The following is a 27,490-nucleotide window of genomic DNA, read 5'->3' on the forward strand; positions in this document are numbered from 1 at the left end:
CTTCAAGAACATCGTTCAGGACTGCATTGATAAGAATCTCCGCGTTGAAGATGAAAAGGAGAACCAGTCATCCTGACCAAATTTTTCCTCAATCATTCAAAAAGCTGACAATGCCAGCATTTTCTCATTTCTCATCTTGATTTTATTTTAGAAGGATGATATAATCCTGTTTACCTTTCTTTAATTTGTCATTTTTTCCTTCAATGCATAAATAAAATTATCAATTTTTCTCATAAGCTTGATGCTACCTTTTATTCTCCTTCTTGGCACAATGTCCTTTCGCGAGGAGTGATATTCTTTAGGATGCCTCTCTAATCAATCAAGAAGCCAATCACTTTGTCAATTATCTTCCTTTTATCCAAAATTTTCTTCCCCTATTACACTGGGGCATTTTTTTTTGAAAATTTGTTTTACTTCAAAATATTTTGTATGCAGACAGGATCAAATAAATCTCTCATTTTGCACGCATGTGCACCCATTTACATCATTTTGCATTTGTATGCATATATTTGCATTCATTTGCATTTGCATGCATTCATTTACATTAAGTTTATTACCCATTCAGGATAAGGGATAATCCTGAGACCCCGACAAATCATTCCCATCATAATTCCCAAACAGCTTTGGAACGCCAGTCTCTTATCAAAGTTTGAGTCTTGAGCAAAATCCAGTACTCGTACTGGTGCATTTTCAAAACCCAATGCTCGTACTGGTTCATTTCAAAAATCAGTTCTTACACTAGTTCATTTCAAGATGCGGTGCTCATGCTGGTTTGTTTTAAAAAATCCAACGCTCATGCTGGTTCATTTTCAAAATCCAGTGTTCGCACTGGTACACTTTAAAATTAAGTGTCCACACTGGTCTAATTTTTTCTTTGGGATTAGAGTTCCGATTTGAATTTTTTTTCCTTTAAAATTTTCCTTCAGGATTCGAGTTCCGACCCGAATTTCTTTTTCTTCTGAATTGGTCTAGAAAATTAGAGTTCTGACTCAAATTTTCTTCCAAATCCAATTCAAATGTCTAGAATTGGTCCAGAAAATTAGAGTTTCGACTCAAATTTTCTTCCAAATCCAATTCAAATATCCAGAATTGGTCTAGAAAATTAGAGTTCCAACTTGAATTTTCTTTCAAATCCAATTCAAATGTCTAGAATTAGTCTAGAAAATTAGAGTTTCGACTCGAATTTTCTTCCAAACCCAATTCAAATGTCTAGAATTGGTCTAGAAAATTAGAGTTCTGACTCAAATTTTCTTCCAAACCCAATTCAAATATCTAGAATTGGTCTAGAAAATTAGAGTTCCAACTCAAATTTTCTTCCAAATCTAATTCAAATGTCTAGAATTGGTCTAGAAAATTAGAGTTTTGACTCGAATTTTCTTCCAAATCCAATTCGCTTAGCTTTCCTTTAAAGGTTTGAACTTCTACTCGAACTTTCCAGCAAATTTAGTAATTGGTCTAGAAGATCCAAGTTCCGACTCGAATTTTCTTTCAAAACCCAATTCATTTAGTTTTCCCTTGAAGATTTGAATTCCGATTTGAATCTTCCTTCCAAATTCATTTTAGCACTGGTTCTTCCTAAATCCAATTTTTCAAATTGGTCCTTCCAAATCCGGTTTAGCATCGGTCCTTCAAAATCCAATTTTTCAAATTGGTACTTACAAATCTGGTTTAGCATCGGTCCATCCAAATCCAGTTTAGCACTGGTCCTTCCCAAATTCAATTTTTCAAATTGGTCCTTCCAAATTCAGTTTAGCATCAATCCTTACAAATCTGGTTTAGCATCGGTCCTTCTAAACCCAGTTTAGCATTGGTCCTTCCACACCCAGTTTAGCACTGGTCCTTTAACCAAGGCCCAGTTTTTACATTGGTCCTTCCATCTAAATTCAGCTTTGCGTTGGTCATTTTACAAAACCTAACCTCGCATTGGTTATTTTACCGACTCATGTATGTGTATTGGTCATTCTTTCAAATTCAATCTTTATATTAATTCCAATTCCCAATTTCGACCTCCGGGTCACCCAATTTCTAATTTCCAATTTCGACCTTCGGGTCACCCAATTTTCATTTTTCAATTTCCAATTTCTAATTTTCAATTTTCAATTTCCAATTTCCAATTTCCAATTTTCAATTTCCAATTTCCAATTTCCAATTTCCAATTTCCAATTTCCAATTTCCAATTTCCAATTTCCAATTTCCAATTTCCAATTTTCAATTTCTAATTTTTACCTTTTGGTCACCCAATATCAATCTTAATCATTTTCTCTTGCGAGGGACCCTTTTTACAGGGAGAGCTCGTTCTTTTCGCATGATATTCTTTGTTCACTTAGCCTCTTTTTAGGGAGAGTTTGAAGGGACTCGTGTCTTTGTGAACCGTTTGCAAAATAATTTCCAAATTCACACAAGGAACCCTTATTTCAACGAGAGCTTTGACGAAAGCTCGCTTTCCTTGTGGCCCCCAATTTTTATACTTGGCCATTTCATCATGAAGGACTCTCTTTTCAGGGAGAGTGTGATGAACTCGTTTCTTCATGACCAATTCACCGACCTCACCATTACGGGCCCCCTTTCCATAAGAGAAGCCTAATGTTAAGAAGTTTTGATGAAAGCTTAATTTCTCTTTGAAAGTTCATTTTGCAAACACCTCCTCTTTAGGGAAGAGAGAAGTATTTTCTATTTCCCATTTTAAATCTTCTCCTTTGGGGAAAGGAGAGGAGAATTTTTGCCATGGATGCGTTGAGTCGTGCTTCAAATGCTCACTTTCACTAAGAATTTTAAGAATATTTTGTCAATTTGTCATCAAATATTTATTGATTTTAAAACCTCTATTGCACAAAATCTTTATCTCAGAACACCTTCAGCATTACTTCCGAAAGAGCAAAGATTTCGCAAATAAAGATTCAAAATTCAAAATCTTTCTATTGGATAACCAAAAGGATGAAGAATAAATCCTCGACATGGCCAGTAAAGAAAGTTCAACGTTGTTATAAAACTGTAAGTGATTGATATTGATCGCAGTCAATGACACATTTTTAAAGACCATTCTTGTGGAAAATAAGGCAGTAGAAATATCCTAGGTGATAAAGAAAAAATCATTCAATTTCATATCTCCTCAATCATTTAAGCTACAATTAAATATCTACAAAAGGGATCTCTCAATCATCGTCAAGTTGAAGACTGGTGGATGAGTTAGACCCCCTGGGCCAAAGAAGATTTGGATCATCTCCAAGATGAAGGAGTTTGTGACAGATCCTTCCAGGGAAAGTTCAGATCACCGCCAAGTTGAAGGCGGATGCGACGAACCTCCAGACAAACCCTAAAAGATATTTAATTTCTTCTATCAACAAGAGATTTTCAACCAAAGAGACGACATCATTAGTATAATTCCTGAGACAAAGAAAGATCAAAACATCTCCAAGTTGAAGAAATTTATGACATACCCTTTCAAAAAAAAAGAAAAAGAGAAAAGTCAGGATATCTCCAAAATGAAAGATGATGTAATAAGCTCCCAAAAAACCTAAGAAAGCTTAATGTCTCAAAAAGAGTGCAAAAAGATAATCATGAGAAAAATCCAGGATATCAAACTGCCAAATCTACCAAGAATCCTCTTTAAATTTTGTGAAACTCTTTTATCAATATCCTTTCACCAATTGCTTTCACAATGAGAATTCTTTCTTTTTCGATCATATCAAGGAAATTGATAGCCTCCTTGAAAGAAAGTCAATTGCAAGCAATTTGAATTCGAATCTTGATTTTATGAAGTTAGCCTAATTAGAGGTAATACTTTGGGTAGAAAAGAGGAAATATTTTCATACCAATATACATCAGTTTCAAGTATTTTGAATCAACAAACAATTTTTAACATTTTGGCAATATCTTCTAGTTATCCCGATGAAGTAAAAAGCTCGATGCCCATCTTGACACATTCTGGCATCACCCTTTGCCTCCTTGAGAGAGTAACCTTTGTCATCTTTCGTGTTGTTGAAAGATTAGCCTTCTCTTTGAAAGGATAACCTTTGTCATCTTTCGCATTGTTGAAAGATTAGCCTTCTCTCTAAAAGGATAGCCTTTGTCATCTTTCATGTTGTTGAAAGATTAGACTTCTCTCCGAAAGGATAGCCTTTGTCATCTTTCGCGTTATTGAAAGATTAGCCTTCTCTTCGCAAGGATTCGCCTTGTTCATCTTTCGCGTTATCGAAAGAATCAACTTGCTCCTTTGGATCGCTTTATTCATCTTTCATGTTGTCGAAAGAATCGTCTGGGTCCTTTGGATCATCTCATTCATCTTTCGCGTTGTCGAAAGAATCACCTTTCTCCTTTAGATCGCCTTGTTCATCTTTCGCGTTATCGAAACAATCGCCCTGCTCCTTTGGATTGTCTTATTCATTTTTCGCGTTGTCGAAAGAATCGCCATGCTCCTTTGGATCGCCTTGTTCATCTTTCGTGTTGTCGAAAGAATCGCCCTGCTCCTTTGGATCGCCTTTTTCATCTTTCGCGTTGTTGAAAGAATCGCCTTGTTCCTTTGGATCGCCTTATTCATATTTCGCTTCGTCGAAAGAATCGCCCTTCTTTTTTAGATTGCCTTTTTTGTCTTTTGCATTGTCGAAAGAGTTGCCTTATTCCTCTTTAAGAAAGTTGTCTTATTCGCCATCCAACTTACCATTTCCATTGTCCGATCAGGTTAAGGGATAAACCTAAACCTCATTCTGATGAGGTATTTTATTTCTCGATCAGGTTAAGAGTCAAGCCTGAGCCTCGTTTCTACACGAGGTATTTTTCGTCCCATCCAGGTTAAGGGCAAAACCTGAGCTTCACTTCTTAGAAGTAAATCTTTCTTCTTTATTCTCCATTTCATATCTACCATTCTCATCAGGGCTAATCTTCTTGTAACCAGTCAGATCCTTCTAATTGGGGCATTTTTATAGCCCAAATTTAGTGTGTTTTTCTTTGCCACTAAGCTTGGCCCTAAACCAGCTTAGTAGCAAAGAGGGGCATCTGTAAATACCCCAAATTTTCCTCATCCATTCTCAGACACTCCTCCTCGTACAGTGTCAACTCTGGTAGGTCAGTACAAGAGTCCAACCTTGAGTCTGTCTTAGGAAATTACCATTTTACCCCCTTTTATTAAGAAAATTATCATTTTACCCCTAGGTCATCCCAGACCCCTGGTCAGTCAGAGTCAACCAAGCTCATTTGTAAGCTCAGAACAGTTAAAATATCAGTCATTTCTAGCCCACCTGAGCTCACGATGAGCGGATCATGTTCATTTTTGACCTTTTCCGCCAAAATGGGATCATTTCTTCAGAAATGAGCTCATTTCTCAGTCAAATCCAAGTCAATTGTCCCTGAGCTAGTTATTCCCAGTCAATCCTATTCTCCTAAGTCTAGCTTGAGCTCACCAGAAGTTCAAGTGCTCCAGTTTTAGTTCAAAATTACTTCCAAGTGTCTAGGAGCCCATTTCAGCACTTTCAGCTGAAATTGAGCTAAGTCCAGCCAGTTGAGCTAGTGTTTGAGCTTCAATTTTAGTTCATCTCAATATTGCTGATCTTTGTTCTGGCTCAAACTCAGCTCTGGTCTGTAATTCACTTCACTTCAGTGACTGTTTCTCGCCATTTCTCTAAAAATGGTAGCTTTTCTTGACAATTCAGTCGGGGAGTTCAGTTGAAACAGTATCTTATCAGTTCATTTGAGTTCTAAAACCCTAAAACCTAGCTCAATTTAGTTCATTTTAGTTCAAACCGGCTCAAACCTCAATATTCAGTGTCACTCTAGCCCGGTAGAGACCAAAAACCATTTCTTGAACCATTTTGCCCAATTTTATCAATTTTACCACTTTATGAAGTGGTACAACTGTCAATCAGGGTCTAATATCCAAAATTCTTCATCTAGGGTTAGCATTTTGCCTGACATTTTATATCATTTCTCATCATTTCATGACATTTCATCACATTTTATTTTATTTTATTTTCGAGATCTAGAACTCCAGTTTTGAGTTCAAAAGTTTTCAAAAATCAATTTCAAACCCTGGGTTTCCAAAATTGACATTTTTACCCCCAGGATTCTAAATTTGGAAATATTTTCCTAAGAAAACAATATGGATTCTTTTCAAACTTGATTTTTCAAATTCTAAACTAGATCTACTCTGCAAAGCGGTATAGAATCTTAAATTTTGAGTTTTAATTCAAACTTGCCAAAAATAGCCAAAAATCTTTCTAAAGAATTTTACAAAATCATTTTTTACCTTTTTTGTTTTCGTCATAAGTGGGACCCACTCTAAGTGGCATCACACTGAAACCTTTTTGGGTTTTAAAATTTCCTTTTTTAGAAATCGTGTGGGCTCAATCCAAAGTGGCACCCACTTTAAAACCCTTTTTGAAAAACCATGTGGGCCCACTTCAAGGTGGCGCCACATGTAAAAAAAAATATAATAAAAAAAAAACAAAAAAAAAATCCAGATTTCTTTTCCTTCCCTCCTCTTTTTCTTTCCTTTCTTCTTTTCCTTTTCTTTCTTCTTTCCTTCTTTCTTTTCCTTCTTCTTCTTTCTTTCCTTTTCTTTCTTTCCCTTCTCTTCCTTTTTTTTCTTCCCTTTTCTTCCTTTCTTCTTATTGTTTCTTTCTTTTTCTAACTCCCCCAAGGGCCATACGGTTGGACCTCTCTTTCTAACACCCTATCTCTCTCATTAAAACATAGGTTTTTGGGTTTTAATAAAAAAAAAAAGAGACTACATGGCTGGAGCATCCCCATTAGTCCTCCCTCATTCAACCCTAACTCCCTCTCTCTCTCTCTCCCTCTTTCTCTTCACCTCCTTACACAGCAGCCCCATCACCACCTCTTCCTTGCAACCTTCAACCATTGGCGCACCACCTTCAGCAACACTTGCAGTCGGCGCTACCACCTTCACCTCCAACCTTGGAGCACCACCTTCAGCAGCTGCAGCCTCCGGCCACACCAAGATACCAGCTTGTCCTTGGTGCCGCCCCAACCCATCCTTCCAACTCTAAGACATCCAGCAAGTTCAACCTTCACCACCTTCAATTGACACCATCTTCTTCAACCTTGAAATCACTGCCTCCACCCTCCAATCGATCCCAGCAGGGTACGGCCCATCAAGACCTCCTAGGAAGCCCCCCATAACCGTCCTCTATTGCAGTTGTTCCAGCTGTCTTCAAGTGTAAGCCAAAGGTAATGAAGCTCCTCTTTCTTCTTTTATGTTTTATGTTGGTTTAGGGTCATACGGATGAGGTGATTCATCCACTCAATGGATGAAATCTCTCATTATGAATAGCCAAAATCAATGAAATGCTCCATGCCTCCCTGCATTTTCGTTTTATCATTCTCCATATGGTCTTCATATTGCATTTAGGTCCATTTAGTTAGTTAAAAGATTGTTTTATTCATTTAGTATAGTTTTTGTTTAGGATTTACAAGTTTTGAATCTATGCGTGTAGTCCAACAATCATTTCATGTTTAGTTTTCTGTCAATAAATATTGATTTTTTTGTGTTAGATGACATGTTTATCTGTGATTTCCTACCGAAAATCTGTATCAATTTGGGTTTTGAAACCCCATTGAACAAATAGAACACCGAGTTGGGTTTTTAACCCTCTGGAGATTCCAGATCTCCCTTTAGTAGGGTTGTTGGTCTGAGATCTCCCCCATGGGAGATCCAAATCCTTTTCTAAAAAATAGAGTAGATCTGTGGATGAATATACTATTTTCATGTATTTTTATGGTTTTTTCTAAAAGGATTTAGTCTCTTCCAAAAATCAGATTTTCCAGACCCCTATGGAAATCTTGTCATCTGTTTGTCAGGGTCTAGACCAACCCTAATCTCCTGTGGCACTTCAACCTGTGGGTCCAATGCCAAAACTATCAAAAAAGGAGTTTTTCCTCATGACCTCCTCTACCTTTTCCCAGAATTACAGGAGTTTTAGAGTTCGGATTCCTACTTTTCTAGATCTTACAAGGTCACTGGTTAAATCCCTATTAATCCAATTTTATCAGAATTAGAAGTTTGATAATCTTCTGTGTCCTTCCAATCCATATGTCCATGCCAAAATTTTTAAAATAGGATTTTTTTCTCTGTGTGTCAGGGACCTTCTCCTAAAAGTTCAGCCATTTTGTCCACTGTTTATCATTTTTCTTGCATTTTTTGTGAAAAACAGTCAGTCCGCCCTAAATTCTAGAGTCACCGGATTCCGATCGAACTTGCCAGAGTTGTAGACCTCCGACCATAGGTCAAATTCCAAATCAGTAAAAGTAAAAAATTCTTGCCTAACTGTCCTTTGTTACCCCATAAAATTTAGGGTATTTCTATAGTAGTTTAGTACCCGAAACCAGGTTATCATTAGGTCAAATCTATATTTTTAGGCAAAAATTATGTAATTTAGAGTTTTTATTTGAATTTCCATATTAGAAAATATCAAAAAATATATATTTTTGAATGTCATTCTATTCTTAGGGTTAGTCTAGGTGTCCATGCCAAATTTGAGTCAATTCCAAGCTCATTTTCCTTTTGTGTTAGTTAATTCTTAAAATCAAAAGCGAAACTCTGGCGAAAATCAATATTTTGTGATTTTTTTTATATTTTTAGGGTTTTAATATGTTTATCATCATCTCACATCATATTATAGTTTATTTTCACATTACTTACATTCATTCGAATTTCAAAATTTGCATTTTTACAAAAATTATTTCAAAAAACCCTAATTTTAAGGCCAAAGTCTTGTTATCAGGGGTATTTTGGTCATTTTGACCTCAATTTCAAATTTCTAAACTTTGATTTTCATATTTTTAATTATATCATACCATCTTGTATTTAATTTATTTTCATTTGGATTTCAAAACTCTCATTTTACAAAAATTATTTCTGAAAACCCTAATTTTAAGCCCATAGTCTTGCTATTAGGGGCATTTTGGTCATTTTCATTCCAATTTCAAATTTTCAAGTCTTATTTTCATATTTTCAATCCATTTTTATCATACGTTTCTCATGTTTATATCAGGGAGGTATGAATCAGGGTTTACATATAGATAATATCCGATAATTTTCTAATATTTTTGGATAAATTCAGATAAACCTACATTTCTATGCTAACTTGTTTTCTAGTTTTACAGGATTATTCAAGTGAAAGACTTAGCTCTTTTATTTCTTTTCTTTTATTGAATTCAATGTAAATATCAAAATGTAATATTTAGAATAAGAGTTACATTTTCAGATTAGAATAGGATGTATTGCATATAGTTTGCTTTTGCAATTTCAATGTCTGATGTATGATGCATGCACATATTTTGACAAATCCACTATGGTTGACACGAATGCCACATGCACGAGTTCTTAGAAATTTGAAAAACTCAGTGGAGTTCGTATTTATGGCCATAGTCAGAATACGAATAAAACCCATATTTGTGATCTTCATATTAGCCATATTCAACCTACACTCTTAGGCTAACTTCAAAAATGCACTACATTTATCTAAACTCAAAAAGATTTTCTCAATTCCTCAAATAAATATCTTTCAAATCCATATCCATTCATTTCAATCATTTTGAAACAATCATATGCTTTCAATTCAATTCAGAGAAATCAATTTCCCTGAAATTTTCTAAGTCTTTCTCAGGAATTGATCTTCTCAAAAACTCTGAGTTTTCAAATGATATTTCAAGTATTTCCCAAGTTCAAATCATGATTTTCCAATGTTTTAACATTCTCAATTTCATTTTCAAAGTTCATAAATCGATTTTCTCAAAGTCTTTGAATTATTTCTGAAATTGGTTTTCCCAGAATTCTCAAATCCATTTTAGAAATCAATTTTCTCAGAAAAGCAGTCTAAATCTCAAAATCGATTTTCTCAAAGTCGAAGTTGTCCTGACAAACAATTTTTCCTTCAAAAGTTATTTTTCAATGCAATTCCTAATTTTCATTGAAATTCATGATTTTTCCAGGAATTCCTTTTCCAAGCACATTTTAATATTCCAAGCAAACATCATATTTCTTAAGATGTGCATCTTTTTAAAGATTTCATAGCACATGCCCGATTCTCTGTGCATTTTAGGAAAATAGAGCATGATTTAGATAATTGAGCCTAGTTAAAGCACACTTTTGATCCTTGGTTCAATTACCTCTGGTAAAGGTGTTAGGAACGATTGAACCTCGTACCGACAGGCAGATCCCATTCCACAAAATTTTCTCATAAATTTTAAAAATGGAGGCGAGTTATTTTCAAATCCAAATTTTAAAAGTTTGGTCGAGTTTGACTCGCAGAATTGTTTCTCTCTCTCTCACAGAGGGAGGAAAAAAATTTGTGGTAATAACAGAAGGGTACTGAAAACTATTGATGACATATTTAAGGACTCCCTATCTATGCTATCCCCTACTGTACAATAAGCTTCTAGTGGATCTCTAATCAACAAGTCAGAGTCTTCTTTCATCAAATCCTTAACAATATTCACCTAGAAGCAAGCCTCATCTCCAGTGGGTCCCATGACAATATTAAAGATATTCAATCTTACTTTCCTGTTGTCAAATGAAATATCCATCACTCCGGTATGATAATTGATACATACATTGGCTATTGCCAAGAATGGTCTGCCCAAAATAATCAGAGTATGGTGCTAGCTGTCTACACCCTCCATATCCAAGATAATGAAGTCAACTAAAAAATAGAACTCATCTACCTTGACTAGCATGTCCTTAAGGATTCCTCTCGAAACCTTGATACAACGATCTGCCAGTTGTAGGATCATAGGAGTCAGCTTCATCTCTCCTAATCTAAATGAATCATAGAAATACCCTGGCAAGATATTCACACTTGCCCCAAGATCTAAGAACACTCGCTCAATCTAGATATTTTCTATGACGCATGAGATAATAGGAGCACTAGGGTCCTTGAGTTTAGGTGGAGTTTGGTGTTGAAGCACCGAACTCACCTGCTCTGTCAGATGGACCTTGGTAGAAACCTTGCCTCTTGATTTGTGCTTCTGCATGCACAGATTCTTCGAAAACTTGGCGTAGACAGACACTTGTTGAATGACATCAAGCAGAAGAAGGTTGATTTGCACTTCCTTGAAAATTTTGAGCATCTCTTGCATTTTAACCCCTTGCTTGTTATTGCCTCCTAGGGACACTAGGGCTCTGGGATAGGGTGGTTTCAGGACATACATTGCGAAATCCTCTTCTTTCTGAGGAAACTCACCTTTATTCTTGCCTTTATCAGGGGTAGACGACTGAGAAGAAATAGAAGGCATGGTCTCACCTGGCTCATCTGTCGACTGTTTCAAAACTGATTGGTACTTTTGTCGACTCTCAAGGGTCATAACTACCTTAGCCTGCTGTTGGTGAGGATTTGTCACACACAGGCTAGAAGATATGGGATCCTTGCCCTTGGGGTTTATTACAGGTTGGCTCGGTAAGCTAGCCTCATTCCTTCTAGTCGATGCGTCTACTAATTGTCCCATCTGTGTCTCTAATTTAGCTATGGACTATGTATGGGAGTTTAGCACTTGGTTGCACTTTTCAAAGGCAGTTTGGTTGAAGGTTTTCACCTCCTAAAATGCCTGAAGAAGTTTCTCCTCAAAGGACAACTGCTAGGTGGTCTCCTGCGGAGCTGCTGTGGGAAACATAAGAGAAGGTTGGGGATATCTTGGCCTCTGATAGGTTTGAGTGAAAGCATTAGGCCTAACCTGCTGTGTTGGGGGGATAGAGACCAAAGCTTGTGGATTCTTTCATGAGAAATTAGGATGGTTTCACCAACTTCGATTATAAGTAGAAGAAAATGGGTTGTTCACGGGTTTGGCGAACCCCTGAGCAGCATGAACTTGTTCTTGGACAAATTCACGGTACTAAGATGCCGAAGGACACTCATCAATAACATGTGTTGGGATAGCGCATAGAGCACACACCATATGAGTAGGTGATGGGCTAGCAAGAAGTTGATTCAGTTTCTAAGTGAGCATGTCCACTTTACTGTGCAACTCAGTTGTTGTATCCACCTTAAGAGCACCATATTTTTTTACAATCCCTGGTGTGACCCTCTCAGCCCATGAAGTGGAGGCATGATGTAATGAATTCTCGCTCAAGGTGTCAAAGAGACGCCATGCCTCATCCTCACTCTTTAACATGAAAGTACCTTCACATGAAGAGTCGATCATCTGACGATTCCTTTCAGGTAGATTGTCATAAAAGCATTAAACCAGTTGTCATTTCAGCACCTGGTGGTGGGGACATTTTTTAAGGAATTCTTTCATTCTTTCCCAAGTCTTATGAAATTGTTCACCATCGAACTCTCTAAAGCTTGTGATGGCTCATCTAAACTGATTAGTATGACCAATAGGAAAATACTTCATGAAAAACTTCTTCTACATTTGATCCTAAGACCCTATTTTTATGATATCTAAGGACTTAAGCCAATACTTGGCCTTGTCCTTCAACGATAATGGGAACAAGGTTAATTTTAATGTATTATCTCTGAAATTCTAGATTTTTATAGTGGTGCATATCTCGAGAAACTCATCTAAATGCCTGTAGAGATCCTCTTGACTAAGGCCATAAAAGGAAGGTAAGACCTAAATAACACTGAACTTAATCTAGTAATGGGGCATCCCTACATTAGGTCTCTTGATGCATGATGCCTGGGTGTACTTTGTGGGTAGAAAGTACTCCCTCAAAGGGTGTGTAGGTCCAATAGGCTCCATTCCATTTCGCTTTAACCTCAAGAATAGTGAAGTTGTCTCTTCGAATCATTGACAAAAGGATACAACGGGAAGCCCAAAGATTTACACCCTTGCATACACTGATGTTTGTGTTAGGTATGAGTGCACTAACTATTCTAAACAAATAAACTTAAATATGACAATGTAAAAGATCATGTACCTATATTTACTAAGTTAAAGCCTATATTTACTAACTAAACAAAAATATCAATAAAGTGAGTAATGAATTAGATCTTAGCTACGTCGTTTCCTACCAACAACGCCAAAAATTTGGTGCAATTTTTGCAAGCAGTTATTTTAAAACAAGAACTACACACCAAATAATAAATTCAAAACTAGTCCTTTCACTCGTGTAGAGTGGCATGTCGGATTGTCTCCTCAGGGAACGGAAAATAAGGCATACTATTTCACTTAAAAACCTCACTTTATTAATACTTCAAAAGAAAATAAAAGATTTACACTATTTCTGCAATTACAATGCAATAAAAGTAAAAACAATTAAAATGAAAGCAAATCCTAAACTAAGCTCAGGACTTTCTCTCTTTGGGCTCAATTAAAGAGGCAATGATAGATATCTTCCTCCGCAAGTAGCAACCTTTAAGAGAGAATACATGCAAAACAAAATACACAACTATACATATACTAACAAGACCATTTTCAAAATAACAAAAAGCCCACAAGACTAACAGTTAAAAATTCAAACAAATTAATTCTAACTAAATTTGAGAACAACCAATCAATAATCATCAATAAATCTATCCAATTTAACACTACTAAAAAAAAAACAAAAGCAAAAACAAGAAGATTATACTAGCGATCACAACTAAAAATGAAAACTAAATAAAAACACCTCTGTTTTCTTGACTAAAATCAACGCACACACACACCAGAGCTAACTAACACTAATATATCGAATAACACAAAGTAACACCCAAAATCAATAAAATAAAACTAAACTATTTTACCTGATTTGTAAATAAAGAAAGCCTGAGTTTGGCAGGACCTGTCAACTTTAGACCGAGGATGGGCAAGGTCAAAATAGATCAAAATCTCCTCAAATTCGGCATAGACCTCCCCAATATCCTCTAGTTAAGTGTCTGCCTTGTCCTTGGATGAAACTCTACAAAAAATCGCATGAAATGATGCACTAAGAAGCGAAATTCATTTTATCAATTTCTAATTCTAATGATAATGCAATTAAAAATTAATTAAAACAACGCAAATCAATCTAATTAAATACTAATCAGAATGAAGACTATTCTAAAATCAATTCTAAACTAAAAAAATTAATCACTAACATGATGATGGAGTGCTAAAAATTAATTAAAAATACAAGGAGAAACTAAACCGCACGCTAAATGATCTACCGCTAACTCAAGCAAACACTCTGCTAAAATCGACTAATTTAATCCTAAAAATGTGGATGAAAACATAATCTGACGCAAACAACAAGATGAAAATAAATTTAATCTAATTACTATTAAACTAAAATTAATAAACGACCAAAATTAACTAGGACATGCTAAAACCGCAGGACACACTATATTGATTGACGCTATTCAAGTAAATCTAATTTATCTAATTCTAATTAATCTAATCTAAATAATATGTTTAAAATATGAGAAAATAATTAAATTAACAAATTGATTTAACAAATTAACAATAAACTATACTTCTAATCAAATTAAATTTATTCTATGCCTAACTACAAGTAGTGGGTGAGAAGACTTACCTTAAGGGTTATCAGATGAATTTTAGGCAGAAGAGACCGATTCACCTTTCTTGAAAATACGTACCTACATTATTTTTCTTGCTACACACTGATATCCTCTTGTTGCACATGTCCCAGAACCGAATCTATGAAGGGAGAGATCAATAGAGAAGAAAAGATGGTCGACGCTTGCTAGATGGAATTCTTGGTCGCCGGTCAATGAAGGTAATTAGCGTTTTCACGCCAAATCCGATTTGAAGCTTTAAAAGAGTATATCTGCAGTGATTAGATACAAAATACTGCAAGAAGAATAGAAAGAATGTGAAGAATATGAAGATTTACAAGAGAATCACGGAGAAAAAAAGAAAAGAAAAAGAAAATAAGAAGAGAAACATGTGAAGAAAAAAACATGAAGAAGAAGATGGGAGAAGAAAACCATGGCTTCCAAGAATGTTGGACGACTCTTAAGGTTGCTATAGATTTCTTTTTATATAAATTTTTTATCATATTTCCTAAAACAAGCCTTAATTAGTTGAAGCTAGTTTCAAGAATCACATTTAAATTATTAAAATTTGCAATTTACCTCTAGGCGCCATCTTTGAGGGTGAATTAGACTTTCTCACATTGGATCTGGTCTAAAATCCATAGTGAAGGCTTTGGGTCAGATCTGGATCTAAATTTCTTCGAAAACTGAACCCATTGCCTTGAAATGGCTCTATCTCTTTCATTTTAACTCAGTTTCAAGCGAAATTCAAATCAAAGCCTCTTTGCACCTAAAACATCATAAACATGGATACTTATGCCATAAAACCATATATAAATGCATGAATGTATGATAAAATGATATGCATTTTATGCATTATCAAATGCCACCATGCTTTGTCATACATGCATGGTGCGGGCCCCACAACATAGGCCTTGTGTTGCCCGTAGCTCCATTTGAGGTTGGTGGTGGATCCAAGATGCCCATGGATGATTTTGATAGCACATTTTTTCGGTTCAAACAGAAGTCATTATTGGCTTGGTTTGACGATGGGTTCCCTTGCAAATGTGGCCATGGTGCATAATTTGTTTTTCAACCTGTTTGCTCATAATCTTTCTCTCTTTATCTCTTTGCTTAACTTTTTTTTTTTTGTAATACATTTACTAGTTCTTACGGGAAATGGTTTCGTACTTGAATAGCATTCGTTAATTTTCTATTGATGCTACTCATAATCACCTGCTAAGAAACTTACTAAGAAACCTATGCCCACGTTATTATCCTAGATTTTGATCATCACCATTCATCCGGGCAATGCACTATCTCTTCTTGTCACATTCCTACTGATCAACATCATACAGGATGCATGCCTCTTCTTTTTTTGAAAATCCCTTTCAATCAGAGAGACATCCACTTACCACCTAACAGGTTGGTAGCTTGTTTCTACTGTAAGCGGGGTCCTGTGCCAAGCTGAAGGCACAGGTTCGAATCCCTCTGCCACGTGAGGCTTAAGAGATATCTGGTAGGGGTCTGCCTAACCCCAGCTTGCCTTTCAGAAGAAAAAAAGTGATGTCCTTATCATATTACTGTTCGTAAAACCAGCTGAGCAAAGCTGCATGCTTTGAATCTAACATTTTTCACGTAAAAATGAATTTTTTATTATAGGTTTTGGTGCATTCTGACCAATCAATTTTAGATTTCTTTGAAACATGGATACAAGTTTCTTAATTTGATATTGTTCTCCACTGGAGAACGCTACCAATATTACATTTATACCACTAAATTCTCAAAATATCCAATGCAATGTTGTAAACCAATGGGGATACTAGATAATATGGTACTATATATTGTACCAAAAATAAGTGCTCCCCCCCTAGCACACGTACACACACACCGCACTCTTGAACACAAGAATATTGGAAGTTTATTTCTTCGTTATTATGATTCATTTGGAGAAAATTTCATCTAAACAATTTTGTGATTTTAATTATTCCCCTTTTCTCTATGAAAAAGTAGACATATTTTTTCCAATGAACAGTCTCAGTCTTGGCTTGATCCATGTCAAGGTTGCTCAGGCTCAGGTAGACAAACCCAGGCTCGAGTTCAAGCTCATATCCTGCAAAAACATGCTAAGATTGAGCACGGCAAGCTTGTTCTCACTTCCTGACCAGACCTACCAGGGTGGAAGAGTAGTGCCCTTTGCCAAGAACTCAAGCCAGTCAAAACGGACTAAACCTGGCCAGGTTGACTGGAATACTGGAATAACCAGAAGCAAAAGAAAGAAAAAAAAGGACCGTTGTTAACACGTCACCGTCAACCCTCGACCACATAAGGCCGAAACTTTTGACCCCCCCCCCCCAATAGCTTTACGTATCAAAATTACACGTGTTTTGTCAAGACGTCATCATGACGTCACAGAATACGGATTTCCGCTTCCAAAAAAAACATTGGGGATGGAGATTTCTTCTTGACACGTGTCGATAAAACAGTGTTCGGCAAGCAATTTGTAGAATCTAGGAGGACCCCCGTTGGATTTTGTTTGCCTCATCGTATGTCGCCTAGTCACGTGGATGCCATCAGAGGTCGGCAAGGGGCGATATTGACAAAATTATCTGTCTTTCGTAAGAATGACAAGAGTGCCCATTAGGGTTTCCGGCCGGCCTCGTTTGCTATATATTCAGTTGACGAGCATGACCTTCTCCTTTCCTTTTTGATCTTATGACAATGTACATAATGAGTTTAGATTTGGTCCCTCGTAGGCCTGTTTGGGGTTCACCCAAGCTTGTCAAGCCTGTTTCCACCAAGGTCCAAGATCTTATAGGTCAAATAAGCTTGAGTGGGTTTGGTCGGTGCGTGCTCGAGCCGACCAGCTCTATCGACCAAAGTTTGCAATGTCTTTTGAGACCAACAACACCAAGGGGTTGTTCAAATGCCTCCATTAAGTTGAAGGCGAGTTCAATACCCACGTGAGTGCCCTTGCAGAAAGGTTGATGCAGGATGTACTTTCCGATGGGCAAGACATCCTCACCGTCCAATGCGCCAATCTCATGGCCCTAGTACAAGTTGTGGGATCCACCAAAAAAGTTAATGACGACATCAACATTGGCAGCCATAATGGTGACCATTGATCATCGTAATGGATGGTGAGGATGTCAAATCACTTGCTCAAAGTTTTTTTTTGGCATACTGCATGCATGGAAAACCTAGGGTTTTTACACTGATTACCTTTGCGAGTGAGTTGGTTTTTTTCGAGAAAAAAGATGATTGATTTTAGCATAAAAAATGAATTTGGTTTATTGGTTTCTCATAGAACCAAATTCTGTATTCTAATTCCTTAGGGGTTTGGTTTGGCACTATCCCAAATCGTCTCTCAAATATGTGAACCAAGCTACTTAAGTCTTTCAAAAAATGGCCTACCATTCAAGACACGAGCATACATGCTTCTTAAGATCAACATTGTAAGCATGATTCCAATCACGGGCCTCGTACCAACAATGAAGGCAATGTATGACATCAACACACATTTGTTGTGCATCGTTTCTTAATTTATCTACCCTTTCTTTCACATGAGGCACAACAATGTCTGTCATTTTTGCCCGATCTTTTTCCATTTCACTACAAGAAAAACTTTAATTAGCGACGGATATTGGCGATGAATTTTTTCCGTCGCCCATTTGCGACGGATTAGCGAGAGAAAAATATCTGTCGCTAACATTCGAATTATTTTTGGAATTAGCAATGGAAAACATGTCGTCGTGAATCCGTCACGAGTTAGCAACGGCCAAATTCTGTCTCAAACTCCGTCGCAAATGCGCAACGGCTCAGCAACAGAATTTTTTTTCGCTACTTCATCGCAAAGTTGCGATGGAGTATGCGACGAAAGTTGGCCGTCACTAATCCATTGCTAAATTTCCCGTAAATCCCTAATGCAAGCTCATTTTTTCTTTTTTTTCTGCTATCGCCCCCCGCCGCCCGTCGAGCTCCCGTCGCCCACCCACCGTCACCCACCCGCCACCCTGCGACCTCTCATCTCCCATCGACCTCCCATCCGACAACTGTAGGTGACCCCCCACCCCTCTATCTTCTTCTTATTTTCTTTTCTTTTTCCTTCCATCGACCCCTGTCGCATCTCCCACCCCCCTCTCTCTCTGTGGTTGCCGGAGGGCCCGTCCCCCTCTCTCTCTCTGTGGTTGCCGGAGGGCCGACAACCCCTGTCGTTCCCTCCCCTCTCTCTCTCTCTCTGTGGTTGTCGGGAGGCTAGCAGGAGGTCGGTGGCCCTCTACCGCATCTCCCGCCCCCCTCTCTCTCTGTGGTTGCCAAAGAGCTCGTCCCCCTTTCTCTCTATGGTTGTTGGAGGGCCCCAACTCAGAAGGGACTGAGCCCTTTAGCTAAGCGAACCAGACTGGGCTTGGTTCAAACCGATCTCAACTCGGTAGGGTGACTCAGGGGACAGGCACAACCCACGGCAAGTGGGTCTGCCATAAATTAGGGAGGAAGAAAAATGAGGGGGACAAGAGGTGAGGGGCTCCTGTGAGAAGAAACAATGGCGTCTGACCACTATGTTCACACAAAGTGAAGGAAGGAGGGGAAGTGTCAGATGACGCTTCCTCTTGGTTGAAAAAAACAAGAAGCAGAAAGGGGTGGGTTGCGGCTTCAACTGCCGCACCAGGTCGGCAAGGGAAAAAGAGCAGAGTTGGGGGGGGGGGGGGGGGGGGGGGCTCGACACCCTCCCTCCTAGCAAATCCAGGCTGGTGCCCCCCTGCCCCCTCTCTCTTTGTGGTTGTCGGGAGGCCAGCTGGAGGCCGATAGTAGAATGGCGGACAGAGGTCGTACCTGTGTCACTTTCTGTTATTTAGTATGGCTACAACCTTCTAAGTCTTCACACTTTTGCAGTTTTATGCAGCATCCACCTTTTGACTCCGCGGCTCGAGCCCTGTATCATTTACACTTGTAGACACTTGAGCGCGTCGCAACCTCACAAGGTAGGGAAAAACTGCATGAGGACTTTGAAAACTGTAAATCAGGTAAATACCTGTGGTGAGTAAGTGATGCAAGCGCATCACATGTTATTTAATTTATTGGATGCGACACTTTTTTGTTCACACACTCACTTAGTTGTGGATATCTAGGAGTGCTTTAATGGAGCTCGAAGATCATGTTGAGCATGTTTTAATATATAAGAATAGAAGTATTCTTATTTTTGGAGTTCGGATTCCATGCTAGTCATGGTAGTAGTTAGCGGGATATTGGAGTGTGTTTGATGCAGGTACATGTTTGACATTGTTTTGATATGAATGATTTGAATGTATTGTAATGTTTGATGTGATTGTATTCATGCTTGCATGAAGTTACTTTCAATTTGTTTATGACTTCCATGTGAAATGATATCATGAAAATATGCTTCAAATGAATGTATCATGTTATGAATAGTTTGCACATGAAAATATTAAGTTATCAATGCATGCATCATAGTTCTTGTGATTATATATATATATATATATATATATATATATATATATATATATATATATGTGTGTGTGTGTGTGTGTGTGTGTGTGTGTGTGATATATATCAAATCATTACATCTACCATGAATGCATGATAAATTTGATATTTTCTTTATCATAGCATTCTGCATTCTAATGTTTCTCTTTTAACTGGTTAGGATAATATTCGTAACATCATACAACAAAATAATTGCAAACCGTGAATGGATGTACCGTAGGATAGTTGACAATGAGGTATCGCTTGAATTTTATTGATTTGAAGGTATTGCGATGTTTGAATATATTGCATGACATTTTTTATTTGTTAGAATATATCTTCGATACATATAGAGTTATGATTTGAATGTATTGTAATGTGTTTGAATGATTTGAATGTATTGCAATATTTGATGTGAATGATTTGAATGTATTGAAATGTATTACAATGATTTAAATGATTTGAAGGTATTCCAATGTTTGAATATATTGCATGACATTTTTTATTTGTTAGAATATGGTTCATGGAGGTTACAATAGTCGATCGCCCACTAGTAGTCAGTCTCAGCCTTCATCTTTATGAGTTGCTTTGATAGGTATATCATTTAACTAATTGTATACTTGATTAGTTTAGATGCGCGTTCTGTGAATTTCTAACTCATTTTTCTACAGATGATGTTTCGTCTGCACATGACCCACCTACACCAATTGTTCATACAAGTCACTAGACAATGCTGGATGCAATGTCTTCTCAGTCTGACATAAGAAGACTCATTCAAATAGTGTATATCGATAATCGATCGTAAGTATTTTATTTTCACTTATCCTATACTTATCTTATAAATATTATATATTGATAGTTAATGTGTATCAATTTATGTATTGCGTGAGGTTCGAGCCACAAGAAGTAATATGAGAGATTAGGAATTCATTAGTTCAACATCTACCAGGATCGGTCGCTTAATGGAAAGAGTACCTGAAGGAGGTGTTACACAGATTGTGGTCCTCATTCATGGTATACAATCGTTTCTCATAGTTAATGTGTTTCATATTTAATTTTTTGTTATAGTCATGTCTACTAACTTTCTGAAAATATTTATAGGCTTCGAATCGCTTCACGACCACGATGGAGGAGCAGGATGCGAGGAAGGTGTGACAGAAGGTGGTTGTCAATCAATTTGCAGACATGTTGCACAATATAAAGACTGCACCAAGAAAAGCATTTGGCGGGATAAATGATCCACTGCAGCGGAAGGGCCATGGACCACCTACTATCAGGTCAAATGTTTGGGATGCAATGTGCGACAAGTGGGCGGAGCATGAATTTCGAAACCACTCAGCGAAGGCTGCACAAAACCGAACAAAAATGCCCGATACTCATTTACACACAGGTGGATCTAGAACTTTTGTGAGCCACCTGAAGAAAATTGTAACTCATCAATCTATATATTGTCAATTTTATAAGTATTGTTGCAAACCTATTAAATAATTTTTTTATCATTTAACTTTGCAGAAAACAGAAAAAGGAGGCATTGTGTCATACAAGAATGTGTTTGTTGAAACACATAAATGTAAGACCATGGGAGAGTTCGTATCAGAGAAGGCGAGAACGATAACGGTATGTATTTATTGTATTAATAAACATTGCAATATACAAGTTATCATAAATATTGTAATTCTTAATCATTAATTCATACTGTAATCATTACTTTGTAGGAGTCATATGAGCAACAGATGATAAAGTGATATAATGATGACTCCACTCAGCATCCACCTTTTGATCCTGCAACATGGTTGACTGCAATAGGTAAACCCAAAAAGGGTTGTGTGTTCTGGTTTGAAAGTAATATGAAGATCTCACCAGTCGTTGCTTCCTCCAGTCATGGCTCATAGAGTTCTCCCATCAACATCAGCTCCAAGCATCTGACTGACCTGCCTAATTCTTGGGATGGTGTACGCCAGCTCGTTAAGGACACAATGCGTGACTATTTACATGCAACAATTTTCGACGTTGTTTGTAATGAGTTGTGTAATTTTTTTCAAGACAGGGGAACTTCATCTGCAGGTGCCTCTCAGGTATGAAAGTTTCATGTGATGTATTGCATATCGTTAGATTTCATGTTACTTTGATTGTCGTAACTTAGGTGTATTGCATATAATTTATTTCATTATATTTTGTTTATCAATACTAACCTTTCTTTTCTCTTGTAGGTTGCTAGAGATAATCAACGTAGAGGAGCTGAAGGGGCAGATCCCGAGACAATGAAGAAGATGATGCACAAAATCTTGGCAATGATTAGATTCATGTGTTGAATTTGTTGTACCTTCTTGTTGTTTAAAAAATGTAAATGTTCACTTGTAAATAATTAGAACTTGGCAAAAATTATAGTGGATCGATAAATTATTTTAGTTGCTTTTTATATGTATTTTTTATGTATACTTTATTTTTTATACACAGAAAATATAAATTGTACAGGAAATATAAATTGTATCACGAAATTTTTTTCTCGATATTTATGTTTTAAACAATTTTTAATTTTTTTTTTCTTGTTTGCGATGGATTAGTGACGGATATTTTCCGTCGCTATTTACTAACGGCGTCCAATTTAGTGATGGACTAGGGACGAATATTAATCCATCGCAAATGTGAATCAGCCAATGTTTTTGCGATGGATTTTAATTCGTCGCTAAATCCATCGCCGCAATAGCGACGAAATTAGAGACAAATTTTAATCCATCGCAAAACCAAAATCTTCGTATATTAACGTCGGCCTTGCAATGGATCATGGCATTCGCTAATTCATTGCAAATTAGCGACAAAATTTATGACATATAGTTTCCATCTCTAATTAGCGACTATAATTTTATGATGGAAGCTATTCGTCGCTAAGCCGACGCTAATCCGTTGCTAAACTGTTTAGGGATGGATTGGAGACGGATTGAGGTCGTCGCTAATCCATAGATTTCTTGTAGTGTTTTTTAAAACAATATTATCAACATGAGACAAAGTCTTTCTATCATAAAAATCAGAGGCTTAGCACACAAGAAAAAAATTCATGCATTGAATGACTCTAATGTATTAGACGTTAAGCAACTGTATCATTTTTTTGGAAAATACCTGTTTGCTCAATACTTTGGATCCACATCTGTGGCAATGCAATCATATGAAGTTTGACCTTGTTCTCGTACCTTCTCAAGAAAGTATATGCATTGTGCTTTTGTCGTTGATCATGTTGCACTCAACCAAAGTGCAGTAATAGGTGAACCAAACTTTGATGCAAAATTGGTTACTATTCGATGTGACATGTACCTTGCCATACAACGAGAACAATATACAATAGTCCTGGATGCATGTCTAAGATCGTTGTCAAATATTTTCTCACGTGAAAAGAGTTAAAGTGGTTGAGTTCTTGCTTCACACCTTTCAAAAACATTCTCATGAATCTTTGGACTCCTTATCTACCATTGCAAAGTCTATGAAAACTGACTCATTATACAAATCTATACCAATTGCATACAATAATGTTCTCATATATTTTTCTTTTAGGAACGTTTTGTCTACCATAAGAATGGGGGGGAGGGCACCCTTATAGAAAATCATTAATGCATTGATGAAAAGATAAGAAAAGGTACTTAAATATTTCATGTCTATCCCTCTCAATGGCCCCTAGAGTTCCACGATTCACTCTCATCAAGTGATTCAAATAGGCAACGAGTTTCATAAAGGATTCTTCGATTATACCACACAATGCTGCTATTGCACGTTCCCTTCTATGATATGCCAGTTTGTAAGTAACCTCCACACCTTCCTCATAACTGATGTCATTAATAATTTATCATGGAATCATCTCTGGGTTATCATGCAACCTATCATGAATGACACCTAAGATCCACACAGAATAGATGTTTTCCACTCAAAAGTTGCCTGATGAATTGCCACAAGTATGATCACTTACATACGTTTTTAGTTGAAAGAAAGAATATTTGTAAACCCTGGTGCAATGGATCATTCATGTGCAATCCTCCTCACTTTATTGATTTTTTCTCGTGCATACAACAATCACTCTCTGGTTACCCATATTTAGTTTGTGGTTATTTTTTATCGTGTTTTAAAAAAAATCATTACAATAATACATATCATTAAACCTTTGATCAACATTGATGTTTGCGTCATTAGAGTGTGTTGTTTACCATTGAAAAGCTTTCTAGTTATCGACCCATTTAGTTTGCAACCATTCAAACAATTTACATGCTTATGCTTCTATGATTTTCAACTTCACTTTATTATAAGAGAAGTTGGTGAATGAGAACCTATGCAAACAAATGCATAAAATAATATTAGAAGTCAAGTTTCATACTGTATAACTGTTCACATACCTTAACATACTATGGATACAACTTTTCAGCTACCCTCATCCCATCTGCCATCCACATCCCGTCAAGTACCTTCCCCACCTTCTCCAGATTCAAAAAAGTCTCTCATGCCAATCAATAACCTTGGATACTATTCTGAGAATGATCATGAAAATTGTAAAGGCTTATCAACTGTGAAATCAATACGCTATGAGACCTGGATAGATGAAACCATACCCTTTTGAGATTGACTTAGTATCCTTTTTTTCAAAAGAAAAAACTCTTGTCAACCAATTTCAATAACGCCCTAATGCTTCGCTTTGCAAGTGCTTTGACTGTTAGAAAAATGCAATTACAATGGTTCACCTCATGACATCACCCACTTCTTGGCTGCTCACCAGGATATTGCCTTGAGTGGACCCTTATTACTCAAACAATTTGTTCAAACTCTCTTAGGACCTACCTTCCCATGGTACAACAAGTTAGCTCAAGGTTTCTTGTTGTTTAAACAATATCTTCTTCTGGTACTAAAAATGCAGAATCATCCATTCCTTCTAAATCTAGTGTTGTTTCAAAGTGTCCCTTATCATCGACCGCATATTCACTATCATTTTCATCTTTGGCTTCTGAATCATATCTACTAGTTGTCCAGATGCCAAAACCATATTATTCAGCATAGCGTTTAACTCATCATTTGCTTACAGACTCTTGCTATACCTGGATTTTCATTATAGTGAATAATCTCATAAAGAAAACTAATAGATCAAGAATTCAATTCATGGTCCAAAACAAGTATACCTCATGCTTTGTGCATCCATAGCTAAATCACAATTTGTACTATGGATGTTCTCCATGCTCTGTACAAGAGTGCATCTAACATCTATGACACTAATATGTTGAGACAATTATACATTCTCCTTCCGCCTAAGAGGATTATCTATAACAATAATTTACTGTGAAATATGTGCATTGTGGGCATTTTTAAGCTCTATATCACTAAATTCTTAGGAAACATGCATGTTCTCCACAACTCTAACATTCTGAGAGAGTTGAATATTTGCATGAGGACTACCCCTAAGGGCGATATTCTTTATTGTTTAGGATAACTCCATATTCTGTGGGTGAATACTATGATCATCTGAAGCATTGACTAATCTATGCACATTTTGTGCTACTCCGGGCATATTAGGTTCATGATATGCTTTTTGAACATCAATTTTAAAACTAGCAATGTTTTCCATTTGCTCGGGTGACTTTCATTGTCTTGACAACTCATTTTTTCTGACTGAAACAATTAAGTAAATATCCACACAATATATGGAATCCATATTATCATTATCTAGAATGAGTGTCAATATTTTTTACTTTTTATGTCTTCAGAATAATTGTAGTGGAAGCCTATATGCTCTTTGGAGTACCCAATTTTGAGAGACATCACCGCTGCAATCTCACTAAACATATTGTTTTTAGTACCATTACAGATCTGCATGTAAGAACATGATGTGTTAGTCCAAATAATCAATGAAACCAACGAATAAAGAATCAACTAAGTACAAATAATAAAAAAAATCAACAAATAAAAAGATGCAAAATAACATATGGACTCACCTTTTACAATGAATTTCTGGGGGCAAAGTAATGGTCGTAGGGTTTCTACAGGGCAAAGTAATGGCCGCTAGGATTATCCAAGAAGAGACAAAATTGGCCTAATTCTTTGTGCATCCAAAGTTCTCACATTGTCACCTTAAAGAAGAATACTGACCCGTGAAGAGACATAGAGTAACACTACAAGAAAAATGCTAATTAGCGACAAAAATTTGCGATGGATTTTTTCCGTCGCAAATTTGCGATGGATTAGCGAGCGAATACTATTTGTCGCTAACATTTGAAATATTTGCAAAATTAGCGACAAAAATATTTTCGTCGCAAATGCCCTCGCTAATTAGCGATGGATTAGCGACAATGTTTTTTCGTCGCCAAAACACTACAAAAAATTATAATTAGCGAGGGAATTTTTCCGTCCCTAATCCATCGCTAATTAGCGACGAATTAGGGACGAAAAAATTCCCTCGCTAATTCCGTCGCTAATTTTCGATTTAAAACCGTTTCGCCTGAGGCGCGAAATTTTCCCTCCCCCCTGTTCAAAAAATTTCTTCCCTCTGTTTTTCCACCACAGAATATTAAACCGATTCAGAGAGATTTTCAATAAATGGGTGAAGTGCCACCAATTCAGGCCGACCAACGTCTTCTCGCCTTCTCGCCTGGAAGGCCGTCTTGGTTTTAGATTATCAGAAAAAATGGCGGGAGGAAGAAAAAAAGAAGGGACTCATCGGAGAACCTATTCTGTCCAGGATCCGGTCAACGGCCTCCGTTCCTCGCAATAACGGCCTCTCCATCTCCGGCGTGAACTCCACCGTTCTTGGGAACGCGAGCCTCTTCGCGACCGTCCGATTTGAGCTTCTCCGGCAAGAAGACCGCTCCGGGATCGACGGTGCACCTCAGGGATTCCTTCAGAGACAGTCAGATCGCGTGCATCGTCTCCTTCTCCCTCTCCTTCCGGCCAACCCTAGTTCTCATCCAAACAGGAACTTGTCTCTCTCGTTCTTCCTTCGCGTGCTTCCTCGACGGGAAATCGAGAACTCGTACGCCCTGCCCGCAGACTGGGAAACGTAAAGAAGAGCAAAGAACTCAGCCTCGGTTCGATTTAAACCATCCTCACCTTCTCCTGCCGTGAATGGCTCACTGCGGAAGAGTGTCCCGACGCCGGAATGCGCCGGTTCTGTGCAAAAAAAATTGCTCCCTGCCGGAATGCGCCGGCAGCGAGCAATTTTTTTTAATTTTTTTTTTTTTAATTTAACGACGGATTAGCGACGGATATTATCCATCGCTAATTTAAAATAGCGAAGGACTCGCGATGGATAATATTTGTCGCTAATCCATCGTAAATTAGCGACAGATAAGTTCTGGCACTACTTAGCATCGAAAAAATCGCGATGAAAGTTATTCATCGCTAATCTGACGCTAATCCGTCGCTAAACAGTTTAGCGACGGTTTTAGGTCGTCGCTAATCCACAAGTTTCTTGTAGTGTAAAAGGGGAGAACAAAGTTAGTTAGTATTAGGGTTTTAGCATTTTTTAGCTAGACACATAAAGAAAGAAGAACCACCAATTTGGATTCTTTTAGGATATGATTTTCTTATGTAAAATCTGAATGTGGATTCGGGTTGCATTCAGATTTGTTCAATTAAATCACTTT

Source organism: Nuphar pumila, chromosome 9 (assembly GCF_984573655.1).
Source record: "Nuphar pumila chromosome 9, dmNupPumi1.hap1.1, whole genome shotgun sequence".
NCBI classification, from domain to species: Eukaryota; Viridiplantae; Streptophyta; class Magnoliopsida; order Nymphaeales; family Nymphaeaceae; genus Nuphar; species Nuphar pumila.